We start from the raw sequence: 19,713 nt of genomic DNA, 5'->3' as shown, positions 1-19,713 counted from the left end.
AGTTGACTCGGTCACTGAGAAGTACAGGATCAGTGGCTTTCTCGGCTCAAGCGGTGATAACACAGATGGATTTTACGGATACTGTTTGACCTGCTTGAACGTAAATTGACATCGATCATCTCATCGGAACTTCTTTCCTTTCTTAAGGAGACCAAACAATGGTTCACAAGTTAGGGTTAGCTTTGAAATAAACCTTCTTATGAATTGCATTTTCCTAAAAAGCCCTGCACATCCTTTTCAGTCTTCGGCGGCGATATATTTAAGGTGGCCTAGATTTTTTTATGGATCAACTTCAATTCTTCGTTGGGTAATCAAAAACCCCAGCATCTTACCCGCAATCACTCCAAATGTACATTTATGTGGATTTAGCCTTATCTTGTACTCCCTGATTCTTTCGAAGAACCTTTTCAGTGCAACATAGTGGCCCTCTCGCTCTTTGGACTTGACGGTCATATCATCCATATATACCTCAACCTCCTTATGGATCATGGCATGTAATATTGTGGTTGTTGCTTTCTGATATGTAGCCTTGACATTCTTCAATCTAAACGGCATAACCCTATAAAAGTAGGTGCCCTATGGAGTGATAAATGCACTCTTTTTCCTGTCCTTCAAAGCTATAAAAATCTTATTGTACACAGAGAAATCATCCATGAATGATAGCCAGACATGCCTTTGGAACCGACACAATGTTGGCCAATTAGGTTGGATACTCTGATACTATCAAAAAAGCCTGCATTGATCTGCTTAGTGATTTCCTCCTTGATTTTTAATACCCAGTCTGGACGTATTTTGCGGAGCTTTTGCTTTATAAGTCGGGCCTCAAGAGCAAAAGAGATCTTATGTTGTACAATCTTAGGATCAATTCCAGGCATTTCTTCATAGCACCATGCAAAAACATCCTTGAAATCTTTTAACAAAGCAACTAATCGCTTGAGTTCCTCTGAAGATAACGTGGAACCAATTTGGACCACGCAATGATCATTCTCAGTACTCACATTGACTGAAATAATCTCATCCAGCAAGGGCTTAGCACGCCTCTCTTCTTCCCAATTAATCTAGTTTTTCGAAGCCTGGGGAATTTCTTCCTCTTTGTTTTCATCAAAATTTTGAAATTTTTGGTCTATGCAATGAACCAATGGCACAAAGAAGTAAGAGAAAACTACTATATTTTCATTCAAAATCTCTGGTTCAGTGGTTTCAGTAGACTCAAAAGAAAAAGAAAAAGAAAAAGACGACCTAGATAAGGTAGTGTCATCTGGGTTAACACTCTCAAAAACGCCAAACTCTAACTCACTAGACTGACTTGAGCTTGATTCTAACTCGACAGACTTGGTGGAATCAGACCCAGACTTATTATTCGATTCATAACTCACAATACAACCCTTCTCAGGTTGCCAAGTCAAGTGTATGCCATCCACGGTGTCTAGAATAAAACTGGTGCAATCAACAGATGGTGCTTCCTCGATCACAAAAACAATCATGTTATCCCCCAAGTTCACCGGTTCAATGCTAGCATCAAAATCTATCAGAACGTCAGCTACTGTTAGATCTAGGACTTCTTCAATGTCATCCTCCAGGCTACTATCTCTATCTTGACTAGGATTGATACGAGGATCTATCCACTCCTCATCACTATCGGAGAGCTGACAACCAAAAAAGATCTCAAACCCAAGGTATCTTTTCTACTCCACTTGATTAATCCATCACTCGAGAAAACCACAGAAAAAGAGTCTTCTCCTTGGTAGACAAAGTGTTCATTCAAGGTCCACGAATCGGCTTGCAAACCAACTCATACTTCTTTCCAGTCTTCTTTGCATTGATTCTTTCTCTCTCTCATTTCCTCTCCAGTCTTCTGCTGTAGGTTCATATCCTAACCCAAATGCATGTGGGTTGTGGGTTATCTCTGTTATCTCTGTAATGCCTTGCCGGGCACTCCTTCCCAATCTAGATCTTGGGATGTATCCTAGCTTACTCATCATGCAGACTGACTGAGCACTCATACACTTACTCTCATTTTTTGCTATGATTATTGCACCAGCCGTGTTTCTACCAAGATAAAACTAGAGAGAAAAACATCCTTCTTTCCATGTTGTATCTCCAACAATGGTGTTGTGACTTCTAGAGGAGGATGGATCGTAGAATTATAAAAAACTACAGCAATCCCTCTATTATGCGGGTACTTCACCAACTGGTGTACGATTGAAAAAATTGTTCTCATCTTATGCAACCAAGGCCTGCCCAACAATAGGTTAAAAGTTACCGGGACATCCATAACATGGAATTTTGCCTCATGCTTAGAGGGACCAACCAATGTCTGGACTTTGAAAGTCCCCATAACATTCCTGCTAGTATTATCATATGCCCGGACAACTTGGCTTGTTGGCGTGAAGTTAGCCAGTTTCAACCCAATCACATAGGCAATCCTTGCTGGACTAACATCGATGGCTAAACCAATATCAACCAGAACTACCGGGATCCACTTCTTTCCACACCCCAAAGCCACATACAAAGACTTGTTATGATTAACCCCCTCAGATGGTAGCTCTTTGTTAGTGTAATCATAAGTGTAAAGAAGAATGACAATGTCGTTGTTGATGGGAAGGGAAATGTAATAAGTGATAGTTTGAGTGGTTTCATAAATAAAATTAATAAAATTTTTCATTAATCATTACAGTGGTTACATTTACATCAGACCATTCTCTTATTTTTGTGGACATTGTATCTAACCAACTACTATTCTATATGTGGATTAGTGTATTATGGGAATGGTTATTGTTCCATTAACGAAAAACAAGTGTTGTGGATGGTAAAGTATTGACTTGAAGATTCGAATATTAAAAGTGGTGTAACATATTGTAAAATGAAGGGATATTTGAAGTATTCTATAGGTGAAATGCCAGAAAATTCGTAGATGAGAGTCCCATCTATTATTGTGTTATCTAAAAAATATACGAAGGTAAATGTTGATGTTTGGCATTGTGCTCTAATCGAAGCTTTTCCGATTCTATGGTGGACCAAGTTCATTGGTTTACTAAGAGGAGGAGAGATTTGTTGTTAGGAGGTTTCGGAAAAAGTGGTTCAATTATTGATGAACGTAGAGGTCGTCTTAGCTTGTCCGAGATTGATGTACGCAAAGGTGTGATGGTGCTAGTGATTTTGATCCTGGCCCGTCGATTTCGAAGGTTGGTGCTGCTAGAAAGACGAAGTTGATAAGAGATGGTTTGTTGTTATAGACGGTTCAAAATTTTTCGATGTTTTACAATATGTAATCATGAGTGTAAAGAAGAATGATGATGTCGTTGTTGATGATAAGGGAAATGTAAGAAGTAAATGATAGTTTGAGTGGTTTCATAAATAAAATTAATAAAAATTTTCATTAATCATTACAATGGTTATATTTACATCAAACCATTCTCTCATTTTTGTGGACATTGCATCTAACCAACTGCTGTACCCATTAGTTAATAAAATAAAAGAAATTCCTGCTCTAATGGTAAGATCTAGTTGAAATTTAATGAATACGTGGAAGTCTCTCTGGCATCTAACTAGATTTTTCATTAGTTCAGTTAGGGTTGTAGAGTATTTGATGTCGTCTACGACGTTGTAGACGGCATCTTGATCGTAGTTCTTGAAACTTATTCTACCGAAGAAGTATTTGTGTCATCTGAGACTTCTGACACAGGCAATTTTTCTTGTTCTCGAAAGTCCTTCGAGGTAGAGGGAGATTGGGCGGATGGGCTGCTGTTCTGGTTCCTATTATCAGCGAAGGAGAAGAGTTCTTCATTAATATGTAAATCGTGTATATTATTTTTATGTATCCCTAATGTAATCCAGTCATCCTCACTGTAAATGAAAAGACAACAATTTTGTGATAGCTCGTATTTTAGAAAATTTTGACTTACGAACAAAATATTATTTTCCGCCTAATTTTTTACTTCTTCATTAAGAAGAGGAAATGAACTAAAGGGGCTTGTATATGGGGGCCTCTTGAAAATGTTTTTCCTTGGGGGTATTTTGTGACCTAATCGGTGGGACATCTTTCTTTGCAGAATGCAAAGAATTATTCATTTGTTTCTGCTTCTGCAAGAATTCCCCACCAGAGTTCACTTATGTTTTTCGAAGGACTTTTCCCCTTAGATAAAAATTCTCCCCATTCTATGAAATTGCCCCCCTTTTTGTATATATTGTCGACTTGCTATTGGAGAATAGAGTTTTTCTATATTTGGATGGTATATCCTTCCGTTGGTTCCCATGAGATTGAAAAATCTCTGCTTGGAGGTTTAGATGTTTTTTGTGCATTGCACCATTGCATGGAGGTACGGGTTTCCATCTTCGTGGAGCTCTCTTGCGACTAGTATGTAGTATGGTAGGCAGGTTAGTTGGAGAAGTGATTGCAAGAGATCTAGGAGTTGTTCTTTTGGGCAAGGGCATTGTGGGTATATGAGGTAAACATTTTTTTACATAGAAACGGATAAAGGTTTGGTGAGGCATTTTGTAATAGAGAACAGTGAACTCACACCAACCATACAAGGCCTCTTATTTATATATAAAACATAGTGTGAATGGTGTGAGTTGGTGTGACTTGGGGGGCGTTGTATTAATATTACCAGAGCCCCACTCCCGGCTGAATCTGGGCCGTCACGTGCATGGTTGTAGTGTAAAGGAAGTCACACCCGGGCCCAAGTGTGAGTGGTGTGAGTACTTTTGATTCCTTATGGAGTAGTGGTTTACACATGTCACGTGTATATTGGTTTGCGTGGTTTTAAAGTAAAGATAAAAACAAATTGACTGACAAAAAGCAAAAAGGGGAAAATGATTGCGTTTTTGAATTATTTTGAATAGGGAATCTTTGTACTTACTCACAGGGCAATTTTGATATTTATTTGGTACCAGAAAACATTTGATGGTAGAGGAATATGCTTTTGCAGTGAGATAGCTATTGTAGTGACTTTGTTTTCTAGTACCTTGTTTCGTCCCTCTAGAAAACAAGGTCACCACAATAGGCATCCCACTGCAAAAGCATATTCCTTTACACCATCAAATATTTTTTGGTACAAATAAATAGCAAAATTGCCTTATGAGTAAGTACAAAGATTTCCCATTCAAAATGATTCAAAAACACAATCATTTTTCTGCCTTTGCTTTTTGTCAGTCGGTTTGTTTTATCTTTACTTTACAACCATGCAAACCATTATACACATGACACGTGTAAACCACTACCTTGTAAGGAATCAAAAGTACTCACACCTGGGCCCGAGTGTGACTTTTACATTGCAACCATACACGTGTCCAAGATCTATGAATGGACGGTCCAGATTCAGCCATGAGAGGTACTGGTAATATTAATATAAAGCCCCCCCAAGTCACACCAATTCACACCATTCATACCAAGTTTTATATATAATTGGGAGGCCTTATACGGCTGGTGTGAGTTCACTGTTCTCCTACAAAATGCCTCGCCAAGCCTCTTTCCTTTTCTATGCAAAAAAATGTTTTCCTCACATACCCACAATGTCGTTGCCCAAAAGAACAACTCCTAAATGATAGCACTAGAATTGTGTCTCCCAGCATGATTAAAGATACTAGTTGATCTAGCATTGTCTCAATCGATAGCTTGGCCTTGTTCAAAGCTGAAAGCATTGCTTGGCGGTGTTCACAAGAAACCATGAGTAATCCCCAGATTGAGATGTTGGATTGAATTTTCTTCAACAGTTTCAGCACAAGATCTTCCTCTGCCTCTTTCTCATTTTCCTTATCCTTCTCAACATCTTTTCCAAATAATTCACCTTGATCTAGGTGTAAGGGCTTAAAGTAACGCCAGTTCCTAGTTAAGTGATCAACCTCCTCAATATACCAAGTCTTATCAAGGGCATTAGTACCCCATTCTTTGTTGGTGTAGGCAAAGTTTAGATCACTGTCCTCCAACCATTATCATTCAATTATCGAAAGGCAATTGTCCGACTCTGCTTGAATTATGCCTTCGTTATGAACTCCACCCTTGGGCTGATCGTTTTCTAGATTTTCTCCCTCAAGGAAGTATCTAAAGTATGTACTGACACTACGACCACAGGGTTTTGGGGTTTTGGCTGGGGTTAAGGTGCATCTATCATGCACAAATCATTGCTATCTGGAATAAGCACCTTGGATCTAGGTAAATAGGAAGGTGTGATATATATGTTGGGGTTAAAGGTGGGTGGTAGTGTGTGGATGAGGTTGAGATTAGGAGGGGGTGGTAGCCTATTATGGGGTGGCAACGGATTAGTGGTGACATTAGGCTTTTATGGTTATGGTTGTGGTGGAGTTATGGTTTTGTTGTCAACGAGATCTTGAATCTCATGACAAAAGCGATAGCAATGATTAGTCTCATGACCGTGCCGTTGATAAAAAAGCTTAGTATTTAATAGGATCATGTCTATTTAGGAGAGGATTAAGAAGAGGTTGATGGTCAAGAAGTTTAAGTACCCCCTTTCTACCAAGACTTTCATGGCATGGGGACATGTGGAGAGGGTTGGAGGTTCTAAATGGGCCTCGGGTTGAGTTGGTTGTTTGTAGGCTAGCATTGGCGAAGGGATCAACTGTTTTGAAAGTGGTGGTGGTGACTATATTGATTTATGTGGGTTTAGTAGTGGTAGTTGTGCTACTACGGGGAGTAACATTGGAATTGCAAATGAATAACTTTCTCATGGGGTCATTTCCTTCTACAATGATCCCCTGTTTGATGGCTTCGTCAATATGAACCCCAATCTCATGCAAACCTTTAAAGTTGAAGAGAGAGAGAGAGAGAGAGAGAGAGAGAGAGAGAGAGAGAACTATCATTTTCTATGACATCTTTCCATGCAGATTTCTTATAACCATGCGGACTTGATCTTTCTCTAGAGGCTTGTTTGTCATCACAGCCGCTTTCGCCCTATATTTAGTGATGAAAGCTACAAAGCTCTCATTGGGCACTTGGCGAGTCACCTCTAACTCTCGAGTGGTTACTTTGATCTGTGTTTTATAGGATTATTGTGCGACAAACGTTTTAGCCAACTCCTTCCAATTCTGTTTGACAAAATTATTCAACTTGGAGTACCAAGTAGCAACCACTCCTGACATGGTTCTTTCGAACAAAGAAAGCTTCAAAGCTCGAGTCAAGCCTATGGGCTTCAAGATGCCTGAAAAGAGATGGATATGAACCATAGGCTCACTAACTCCATCAAATGTATTTGTGTACGACATTTTGAACCGCTCTGACAACTTTACGGCTGTCTCTGTATACCCATCCTCAATGTCTAAAATGGAATTAACCCCTTTTGACTTTTTGAACAATTTCTCCAGCTGGGCTATCTTTAGCATAGATGGGTCAAAGTCATTGGGATCAAAGAGAAAAAGTTTTCCAACTGGTTGTGCTAGAACCCTGAGATCTTCTTGTAGGTTTGGACCTTGATGGTTAATTGGAGGTGGATGATTAGTAGAGGCCTCGGATGGGTGCTATAATGCGGCAAGGGTTCAGCTTGGACAACAACTGTGTGGTTGAGAGCTTTTATACTCCGTTGAAGGGACATACGCATGTCCGCTATGTCTACTGGGTTTTAAGCCATCATAGAATCTAATGAATCAACAATTGGGAAACTGAGTGTACATGATCTGAGAGGTGATTGAGAGGTGCTCCAGACTGAGTGCGATGATCTTACCCTTCTTATTTTAACCACTAGTGGAAGAGAAACTAACACTGGCTAAGCCTAAATCAAAACTGTATTTTTACAAAGTCTACCAACGCGAGTCCATAGAACTCAAGGGATATCAGACCTTTCAAAAGTTATGGTGCTATAACTACCTTGCATAATGAAAAGAAAACCCCTAATCAGAACATCATCAACATTTCAGCTCAATCTTGAACATTTGAACAACTGATCACTACCAAATTACTATACACCCTATTGAAAAATTGAATTCGACCCCACAAACTGCCTCAAACTGATATGCCTGAACCACTAATCTGAGTTTGAGAACCTCTATATCGGTCTCATACATAGCACATAACAGGAAAAAGAACAAACATTTCTATGGGGGGGGTAGGGTTGGCATGTCCTAGCTTTGAAATGATCCAGAGTTTTACTATTCCAACAAGTGGTATCATTACATCCTAAAAATGAGAGAGCATCATGTCCTAAGTTAGGAAGGTGCTATAGCTCACTATATGTACGAGGTCAGCTCTATTCTAGGGGTTGAGGTCAAGGTAACGTCACTAAACAATCCTTTGGTTAACAATCAAATAAGATCCCAAGAAGTCAAAAGAGTCAATATAACCTCTCTTCTAAGTCCGATAACCTTAGATAGCGGAGCTACCTTTTTGACAGATCTTAAGAGGTATTAACACAAGGTCTCATAAGTAACGCAATGATAGGTATAGTGTCACAAAAAGATTGTCTATGTTCCCATCATGACTTGGGCAACACAAAAACTTTAAGTGCACCAATGCATGAAATGCAATGAACATATAAATGTAAATAAAACTCATATCATGGAGTTCGAGTCAAGATTTCTTAGTCTTCTCAGTAGAGTCGCCAGAAACTATTATATGTCTAGGGGTACCTGAGTGTGCTAAATAGTTTGGCCTCGATTTGTTTGATCTAGTATCATGAGTGCAATGTGAAACATAGATGGGAGTCTAGATTCGACAACTTTAATAGAAAATTCATTTTATTGCAAAACATTTGCCAAAAATAGACTGCATCACCAGATCTTAGAGTCGCCACCTAGTATTTTGGAAAAGCTAGGAAACCCGTGACTCGTGCCAAGGCCATTGTTCGTCATAACCAAAGATGTCTCAGTTCAGAACCTTAGTATAAAAGGGGAGGTCATTAATTGAGTACCCCCGCTCACTCGATCAAAAGATTGGCCTTTACTAAACCATGATATGAGTTTTATTGACTTTATATGTTCATATTTCCATTATTAATAATCCTAAAAATTACTATGTGAAGCAAACAAGTATAAACTATGTCATTCATTTTGGAACAATTTAATTTAATGTATTTTGAAAGAATTTTAAATAATGCACAACTCAAAATTTGAAACAATTTGATTTCTTGTATTTTGAAAGAGTTTTAAATAATGCACAACTCAAAAGAGATTAAATTCACAAACATGAAACTCGATATTATTCCAAATTGAATGACGTAATCTCCATCCATTGGCATTCATAGAGATATATCAGTTAAGCAAGTAGCTGCATGGTAGGATGCTTAGACATAGTAAGAAAAACACTCACAAGCGGGATGCTAAAGCATAAACACTTATATAGTACTTACTGGCATCCCACAGAAAGCTGCAAAATAAAGTTAGAAAATATGGATGATCTTATATACAAAATCTTAATGCAATACATACACAAAAAATGCAACTAAAGATTCAGCTACTAATATATGACGTATTCACCCAAAAAACTAATGTATGACGTGTGAATCATCTCAAAGGCATGAGGTAGCGCACATAATCACATAGTAATTGATCAAATCCACAAATGCAAATGAGCCGAATTTGAATGTATGAAATATGAATGCAAAGCATGGATATGATGAAAAGAAAAATATGATGCTATTTACATATATGGAAAGCAAGTAAATGAAAGTGATAGAAAAAGAAGCGAGGGCAGGGAATTATTACAACACTGAAGAAAAAAAAAATTAAAAGAAATGGAGTTAAAAATTATTACAACACAAACTAAATCTAACAAATCATGAGAATATACAAAAAAATAAATTAACAGGAAACTTCAATCATCCGTCGAAAATTGTCTTGTTTATTGCTTGGGAACTACTCTGTTTTGCTCATGGGAATTCCTGTTTTTCATGTAACAAAACCAAAACAAAGAAAATAAAACCTTTCCAAGAGATGCTATATCATATGAACAAAAAAGTTATCGAATGGAAAATCTAACAAGTATGGGAATTAAAGCTACGAAACACCAAACCACATAAATAGATGGAAACCTACATTCATCTCTTTGTGAATAAGAATAAATTAATACTCAAATCCATACTATTAATTGGAGAGAATAGATTGCCACCATTTCATAGGGGAAGTCATACAAAGCTTGTGAAAGCTCTATAGGACTTCTAAGAAAATAGGGAAGAAAGGGGAAACAAAATAGGGAGGAAATGAGGGAAAGAAAATAAGGAAGAAATGGGGGAAATACAACTATCTCATTAAAAGTAATTAAAGACTCATCTTCTTACTCATGAAATATGAATGTAGAATCCATTTCATTCAAAATTGGTCGAGAAGAAAGTTTTTAACACTTTTTAATGAGGAAGCCTTTATAGTTTCAAAGGAAAAATATAAGAAAATAAAGAATATACATCATCTAAGGATAGGTGGCTTAGCCAACTATTTCTACAAATTAAATTCTATATTTAAGCATAAGAAAATTCTAAAAATATAATTTAAGAAGATGAAAGAACAAGAAATAAAATATAAGAAATCAAAGAAATTACACCATCTAAGAATAGGTGGTTCAACCAACCATTTCTACAAGTTATATCACATATTTAATGAGAAAATCGTAAAAATTCACCTTTGGAGGAAATGATGAATTTTCTGATTTCCAAACTCTCTTCCTAGCATCCTCAAGGTTATGGGGTGTGTTTTTGAAATCTCAACAAGAAGATTAAGTTTTAGATTTGGTGATGTTTTGGGTGATATATCAATGGATTTAGTGAAAGGCAAGAAAATGGAGGTTTATATCTCACTTTGTATTTTCTCTCAATTTTAACAAAACAAACTCTTTGTTTGATTAAAGCTTAGACGTCTCTCCAATAAAAAAATTCCACCCGTTTAATAGCTCTAATGGTCTTCTTATATAGGCAATTGAAGAAGGCTCTTTCAGTGGAGAAGGTAGAAGACAATGGTGGAAGACAATGTGTAATGAAGGTGGAAGACAATGTATAATATAGGATAAAGAGAATATATAATGGAGGATAAAGAGAGATAATTTGAACCTTGATTTATCTCTTCCTTTTTTGAAGAGACAAAATCCTTTTGGTAGTAGAGATTGATGTGTATGAAATTTGGTATGAAGAAATATCTGAAAAATGGACAGATGGACAAAATAAGTTTTCGAATGGATCTAAAATAATTTGGCCAAAATGGGTATCATGTTGGAATTAAAGCTTAAATACGATTTCTCTGCTGAGAAATTCATAAAATAGCATATTCTAATTTTTATCATCAGGTGTTCAAAAAAAAGCACCCAAGTCTTAAGGCCGGTCAAAATGGGATGTCTATAGCTTTGTTCTTCAATTTTTTAATATAAATTCAGACACTTCTGGCTCTGAAGCACTTTTCCCTCTTCAGGCTCTCATGGCTCTGGCTCTGAGGCTTAGAGGCTTGGTGACTTGGCTTAGTGGCTTGGCTGTAACTCTGCCCGCAATGCACTAAATAATTTATTTTGTTTTATTGGTTCTGGTTCGAGTAGTTTTTATCGACAAAGTTTGACTAGCTCGGACGACTTCGTTTTAGCTCCGATTTGCTTGATTTGTACGTCGTTGCAATCCTCTCAGTGAGTACTTCAATTTGGTATATTCAAAAATGGATTTTGAGAAAATTTATTTCTAGGCAAAGTTGGACTTTTCTCTATTCTTCTCTGTTTTGTAGAATTTCTACAATTTCAGGCTCTTTTGGCTTTGATAAATTCAAGCTCTTATGACTCTGATACCATTGTTGAAAATTAATTATGAAAATTTCTTTATATAAGCTTTGATACCATTGATGAGATATGGGAATAGGATAATTAGGAGAAAAAAAAGCACTCAATTTCAAAATCTGAATTTGAACACAAATACAAGAAGGCCATCAAAATGAAAATAATTTTCATGGCCGATGCGGAGTCCCTTTTTGACTCTGAAGATGATATTGTATTGGAAACCCTTCCTCCAATTCTCACTCAATCCAAGCGACCGACAATTTCTTTACCCAAAATATCTTCTCCCGTTAACTCTACAACATCATCACCAAAGATTCCCACTCAACACCTTGATGATGATTACTCTGACACGTGTCAAGGTGTAGACTTTAACAATTTGTGATCTATACAAACCCCATGTTATTGTAAGAACTTTAATAAAGATGATTCCCTCTGCATCAAATGACACTCTCCACTGACAATAACAAATGCAAGCCAACTCATAAAGTATAGCAATGCAATCAATGCTGCTTTCAAGGACAATAATATTCACAAAGGATAAAACTCCACCGACAGGGCAATTTTCAAAGGACAAAGCAAAAGACAAACAAAAGTAGATTCTTACCGAACTCCAATTCATTTCAATTCTGGGCTTCTAACTCTATAAAAACCAACCATTCTTCGAAGAAGGCAGGATTTCCCCAATATCAATGACTATTGTGTAATATCATAGTGTAACTATATTGTGAGAAAATTTGGGTATGTAATTTGAGTGTGTTTAGAATTTGAATTTGATTGTGCTCACTGTGTGTCTGTACTTAGTGAATGTTGTGTCCAATCTGCTTTCACGACTGTGACCTATTATAAGTTTGTAAGTTTTCTTTTCCTTTGTATTTTGGTTTCTCATTCTAAAATAATTATTTTATGTTATGCTTTTAATTTCTGATTTGCATCAAGAAATTAATGATAGTATTCAATATATTTCCGATTTAGAAGAAGAATTATCCAATTTAAGATTATTATTATCTTTTGCATCTGGTCAATCAATTAACAACATAAATCATATATTTATAGATTTCTATTCAAATGTTGAAAATCCAAACCTCAATTCACACAAGAAGCTTCTCATTTTTCCTTCTTCATGTTTTATTCAAGTTTGTACTAATTTCTTCAAGCATCTTGTGTAAATTGAGGTTTGAATTTTCAACATCCAGAACTAGCAGCAGATAATTCTTATTGGCAAACTTTGACCAACTCGTAAGGCATTATTTTAGCTTCAATTTACTTGATTTTTACGTCATTGGAATCCCCTCGACGAGTACTTCAATATGGTATACTCAAAAATAGATTTTGAGAATTTGATTTTTGGGCAAAGTTGGACTTTGCTATGTTTTTCTCTATTTTGCATAATTTTTGCAAGTTCAGGCTCTAATAAATTTAGGCTCTTCTGGCTCTGATACCACTAATGGAAATTAATTATGAAAATTTTGTTTATGTAAGCTATGTTCTTCAATTTTCTAATAAATTCAGGCACTTTTAGCTCTAAGGCCTTTTGGCTCTTTTGGCTCTAAGGCCTTTTGGCTTTTCTGGCTCTTATTGTGAGAACTCGTATTTTCATATAATTGATTTATTTCAAAAATCGTATTATATTGCAATTTCAATTATACTCGATTAAATTTATCGTGATAAATATATTCAGTTGTTTAACTTGTATAATCCAATTTAGAAAATCAACTATAAATTTTGATTATATTAAGTCACTTTAATATGGGTAATTCAATTAGTAATTTATAATTTTAAAATTTCATGGTTAGTAGTAATTCTAAACCGTTCTAAATTAATATTTGTGTTAACTTTTGTGTCATAATCAAGTTAAGGAAACTAAATTAATAGGAACTAAATTGATTGAAAGTTAGTTAGGAATAAACTTTTTAGTCAGAATTTTGGATAGATAGATAGATCAATAATATAGTAGCCCCCCTCCAAAAAAAAAAAGGAAAAAAAAGGAGTGGCCGGCTACCCCCTTTCCTAGGCCTTCTTGGGCTTGCTTTGCGCATGCACATGGTGTAAAACCATGTCATACACTCAACCTCTTCTAGGGGATAAATTGTGTGAGCATGGGTGACAATGTTTTTATAGTTATTTATTAATTTGTTCTCTTTTTTTCTAAGCTTTAGTGGCCTCTATAGTAAGTCTTCTTCTCCCATTTTGCTCGCATATGGCTGAGAGAGGATGACAAAAGAAAATAAAGAAAGACATGGGAAAAGAGGAGATAAGTGTAAGAATATGAATTTTAAGACAACTAATTAATTTGTTAATAATCATATTAAATCAATTAATATTGATTATCAAATTATTAAATTACAATGTTAAAGCGTCATGATTAATATCAATATTAAACTCCTTTAAAAAAAATTATTTAGCTCTCTGTGATTAAATTTCTGTATCTAAATACAATTATGGAATCTAAATGAGTTAAATAAATAATAACTAAGTTAGTTAAAGGATAGCAAGGAGTAAAATATCTAATGAATAGGTTATATATACATTGATTTTATTTTGTACACAAAAAAAAAAATTTAATAAAATGAAAATGAGAGAGAAAGATATGGTCTGATGGCCTCTCCCCTTTCCAAGGGTTATCTTGAACAATGTAAGGCATGCATGATGTGTAAGAGATTGTCTACACTCAACCTCCCTAGCCACTTTAGGTGTGTAAGGAAAGAGAACACACATCACCAATAAGATGGCATGTAAAGAAAGAAATAACTAAAGAAATAACTAAATAAATAAATTCTTAATTAAATAAACTTCTCCAATTCTTTGCCTTTATATTGAACACTTCAGCCCCTCTATTCCAACACACATGGCTAAGTAAGGGAAAAAGAAAGAGGAGAAAAGAAAAGAAAAAGAGTGAGAGAAGAAAGGGTTCTTGGTGGTCACCATTTTGAAACTAATCTTGAGCATAGTTTGTAAAAGCTCTTGAGGTAGGAATACTTTACCTCTATCCTCCCTTAGATATTCTTAACTAAATTTATATATTATGCAAGAGCATGCATTATTAATACATACATAGCAAGTGTGATTAGAATAGCTTAATGCATGTTCACATTTTGATAGAATGAGAATTTCATGACTATATGATTTCTATTCCTTCTTTGCATGCATAGATTAGATAATTTTTAGTTGGTTTTTCGCGCTTCTTGGAGGGGTTTAGTCTCTTCGGATGTGTTTCCTTACAATTCAGACTCCTGTGATTCTGAATCTGGTTTCACAAGTGAAATATGAAACAGAAAAAACAAATGAGAGTCCATATCCAAAAAAATCCTTAGAAAATCCATTAATCACAAGAGATGCAAAAAATGAACTGCATTGTTAGATTTTATAGTCCCCACCTAATATTTTTGAGAGAATTAGGAAACTCGTGATTCATGCCAAAGGCCACTTGTCCTTCATAACCAAAGTTGTTTCGATTCGAAGAACTTAGGTATGGGAAGGGAAGGTCATGAATCGAGCACCCCACTCACCCAATCAAAGATCGGCCTCTACTAAATCATAATATGAATCCTATAGACATTATATACTCATATTCTGATTTATTTAATATACTAACATTACTATATGAAGCAAACAAGTATAGACCACGTCACTTACTTTGGAATGCTTTGATCTTATGCGATTTTGAAAGAGTTTAGAATATGTGCAACTCAATGAAAAAATGAGCTCATATGTATATCAATCAAAGTCATTGCAATTTAAGCACAATAGCCTCCATCCACAGGCATTCATAGAGATATTTCAAGTAAGAAAGTAGCCTCATGGTAATATGCTCGACATAGTAACATAAACACACATGTAGTATACTAAAGCAAAAATGTTTACCCAAAACTCATTCAAGGCAAGCCAAAGAAAATAAAATAGTTGGAAAATGCATGATCCTAAAGAAATGCACATGATTAATGCAACACATGCACAATGCAACTACTTGATTCGGCTATGAACATGTCATATGGATACAATGATATCAAGTATGATGAGCCAAACCTTAATGCATGCAAAAATGGATACAAATCATGGTAATGATAAAAGAAAATATGATGCTAAACAACTATGGTAAGCATTTAAATAAAAGGGAGAAAGAAATGAGGTTTGGAAGACATACATCAAATGTTACAAATTTGCCCTCTTACAAGAGGGTCTGAATGGCCTAATCAACTAATTATTACAAAAACAAATGAATTAACTAACTATTACAAATACAAATCTCAAAGCGACTAATCTAAAATCACATATGTGCAAGTAAGAACATCCTCTAGAAACCCCCTCTGCTTATTGCCAAAAATTGCCCTGCTCACAGCCAGAAAAAAATAATTTTGTTCTGGACCTTAGGAGCTGCTCTATTTTGCTGAAAAACCACCACTGCCATATAGACAAAGTGGTCAGCTGACTTAATGAATTGGTCGGCCGTACAAGGTTGTGGCCAGCCATCTACTATTTCTGGAGAAAGACCTGTTACAACAGAACTGGAACAGAGCAAAAATAGAGGGTTTCTAAAGGATGTTCATCCCTCATGTTCCCTCATGTCATGAAGATTTCAAGGAGAGAGTAGGTTTGCTTCACAAATCATCAAACATCCCAAGGGTATTTAGATGATGATTAATGAAGCGATGAGACAGAAATCAATGAATACAAAGCTAAGGAAAATTAAGAAGAGGAAGCATTCAAAGAGATGGCTAGAACCTACTATATCTCATGGAAGATAAGAGTAAGTGAATACTCAAATTTGGAGAGAATAGGTTTAGAGAAAGCCATTTTTGAAAGCAAAATCAAAACAAGACTAGGTAAATGAGTGAAAGCTATAAAGAGTTGTTGTATGCTCATCTTCCTACTCATGGAATATGGATGAGACATCCATTTCCATGCTTCAAAGAGGGAACTAGAAGAGAGCTTACAACAACTTTGAAGAAGAAAGATAGATTCAAGAATTAATCTATCTATTTAAAGCTTTAAACACATATATACAGTCCATATTCATACAAAAATTAACTAAAACAATATTGAAATCAATCTAAAAATGAAGAAAAATGAGCAAAATTATGGAGAAAACAAAGACAGCACAATTATGGACAAGCCTATGGAAGGGTAGCTAACCCTTCACCTTTAACAAGGTTTAAATCACATTTTTAAGCCTAAAACAACTCTGAAAATCAGTGTTTAAAACAGAGGATGAAGAACAAGAGGATGAAAGAAAAGATAATGAAAAGATTTCAAAGATCAACCTCTTGAAAAGAGAAAGAGCTTCTTGATTCACAAACTTCAATCCACACACTCTCAAGTATTTGAAATAAGGTTCAAAACTTCATCAAAAAGCTTCAAGTTTGAGCTTCAATGGTGTATCTATAGTGTATCTATATTCAAGAAGGTGGAGAAATGCTTTGCACAATCTTCTAAGCCTTTGGGAAATTGTTCTAACCCTAAACTCTGAGGTAAGGTGGTCTTTTTACAGATTTTCAACTGCCTTCCAATAGAAATATCTTTAAAAGAGAGTAGCTGGTCAAATCCCGTGCATGGGAACAACCTGCTACTGCAAAATATCTGCTTCACTGAACATGGTTGGCCGGCCAACAAGATGTACGGCTGGCCCAATAAAATGGCCTGTCAATCAATTTTGGTTTTGCTGCTTTTTGAGTGGTTAAACTAGAAAAACAGGTTTTGGTCCAAATGGGGTGCAAGGTTTGGGTTTGAAGCTCAAAACTAAATTCTTTTGGTGAAGATTTGAAAGATTGCACAGTATAATATTTCATCATTGAGTGTTCAAAAAGAAGCGCCCAAGTCTTAAGGGCAATCAAAATTGGGTGTTTACATTTAGCTACTGATTTTATCTTCTTATGTGTTCAAATATTCTCCATTGTTTTGAAATAATCTTGCATGAGAGTGAAATGAGATAAGGTTGGTTCCCTTTTACTTGAAACTTACATTTTTTTGTACTGTTTCAGATTTTTATCGGTTGAAAAATACTCTAATAAATTGAAAATAATTTTTATTTATTTATTTATAAATATGTTTGTACTGGGAGTAGATATAGGTGTTCTATACATGTTTAAAATTTTTATAAAATCATTGGACACCATTTCCTTATCGAAATAAATATTTGTCATAAGTGTTGCTTACAACACAGTAGAAATAGTGACTTCAAACAGGTCCCATTTTCTCCACAAAATCTATGTTTCTACAAGACCACTTGGGATAGTTATATATATGAGTTATCTTTAATTGGGAACTGAGTTTACTAAAAATGGAGATGTTTAAGAGGAGAAATTGTAGTTTTACTAAAATGCGAGAGATTATGTCCAATTTTCTTAGCAAAATTATTTGATTATCTTCCATTGGTTTTCAGTCTTCAAGCTCTTCTGTAAATGTGTTTTCAACTCAAATATCTAGCAAAAAATTCTAACCTTACCTCTTTTGGACATCGTTTGAGGCTCTTTTTTATTTTTCAAACACAGATTACTTGTGCGGGAAGTTGTTGTAATTCACTATCCCAGAAATCAATTTTTCTTCCAAATTTTATTTCTCCATCTTAAAATCATTTTTAGCCCTAGAATTCTTCTCGAAATATTTTCCTAACTCAATGAACTAACAGTTAAAATATTGTAATAATTGAACTTCATTTGGTATGAGTTTCATTATTTTTAGTCCAATAATTCAGTGCTGAAAACAAGAAGTGTGGAAAGTTCTAAGAAATTTTCTGATGACTCCTAAGACATTTCTGTAATATTCATTTTGGTTTCCATACATGGTTGTGTCATGCTATATAAACCTTATGTCACTATGGTTTTCAAACTAAAACTCACGTACGTATCAAAATGTGAATTTGACGAAGTAAAGAAACACGAACTTGAATCAATGCATTAAAAGTTAAAAGTGATGGAGTGAGCCTGGTTTAGAGTCTTGCACGAGTGAGTTGCGAACCCTAACATGGCACAGGAAGGTATTTTGGCTCACATCGATATAGGTGATATAAGGTTGGTGGTGTAGGCATTACAACTTAGATTGTTCCCTTAGTGTAGACTGTGATATCACGACTCGGGTACATAACCCTGGTACGTGGGCATCATTGGTAATTACAGTAAGCAACATTTGAATATTTGACTAAGGGGGAGTTAGAATTGCCTGTGGCCATTCTTTAGTGGTTGAATAGAAATGGTGCTCCGCGGGGAGTTACTTAGACTTACCTGATAAACTAAACCTATGAGAATTCAAAAGAAAACTTTGGTATTTTCCTTATGATGAATTTCTACTTCCGCTTGCCATTGTTCTTATTATCTATTGTTATTATTTTAACTGCTAGCATTCCTGCTATGCTTATTTTATTAAACGTTACTTGTTACTCTGTTACTAGACAGTATTCATTATTTGTGAGTATTATTATCGAGGTGGGTATTTTCGGTTTAGTATCATATTGAGCTCATCGCTCATTGGCATTTCCATTGCCCTGGCGTTTTATGCTAGGTATCGAAAAAACCGAAGGAAACACCGAGGTCTTGGAAGACGGTGTTCAGCCTTGGTAAGCTTGAAGTGTGCCCAAGTCCCATAAACCCCTTTCCTGAGTTATCTAGTTTTCTCTATTTTTTTTTAATTGTGTTTTTCTGTCATGAATGTACTAAGACCAAGCTTTAAGTTTGCTTCAGAGTTGTAATTTAAGAACTTTCAATTTATGTTTTGTTAATTAATGGATGATGGCAAACTTGGTGGCAACAATGATTAGAAGTTCTTAATTAAGAAAATTTGATTTTTTTTTTTTAGTTTTAAACCTTATTATGATGTCCTCAAATTTTTGGACGTCACACTTATGGCTCTTTGGCTCTAAGGCTCAGAAACTTGGCGGCTTGGATGTAACTCTGCCCGCAATGCACTGAATAATTTCTTTTGTTTTGCTAGTTCTGGTTCATCTTCTCCAGCAATGCATAATTTTTATCGAAAAATTTTGACCTGCTTGTACGGCTTTGATTTAGCTCCGATTGTTTGATTTTTATGTCGTTGGA

General features: G+C 35.5%; 1 long non-coding RNA gene across 1 annotated transcript; it reads left to right on the top strand.

Moving 5' to 3' along the window:
- The first annotated feature begins 12,391 nt into the window (after window positions 1-12,391).
- On the top strand, window positions 12,392-19,400 carry LOC145796535 (uncharacterized). The gene is made up of 2 exons (XR_014337010.1): window positions 12,392-12,539; window positions 19,181-19,400. It is a non-coding gene; the product is annotated as an uncharacterized LOC145796535 (long non-coding RNA).
- The last annotated feature ends 313 nt before the right edge of the window (window positions 19,401-19,713 follow it).

Source organism: Camellia sinensis, chromosome 8 (assembly GCF_055761805.1).
Source record: "Camellia sinensis isolate YWXY chromosome 8, ASM5576180v1, whole genome shotgun sequence".
In the NCBI taxonomy this organism is placed as follows: domain Eukaryota; kingdom Viridiplantae; phylum Streptophyta; class Magnoliopsida; order Ericales; family Theaceae; genus Camellia; species Camellia sinensis.
This window is presented reverse-complemented; position numbering and strand designations above follow the sequence as displayed.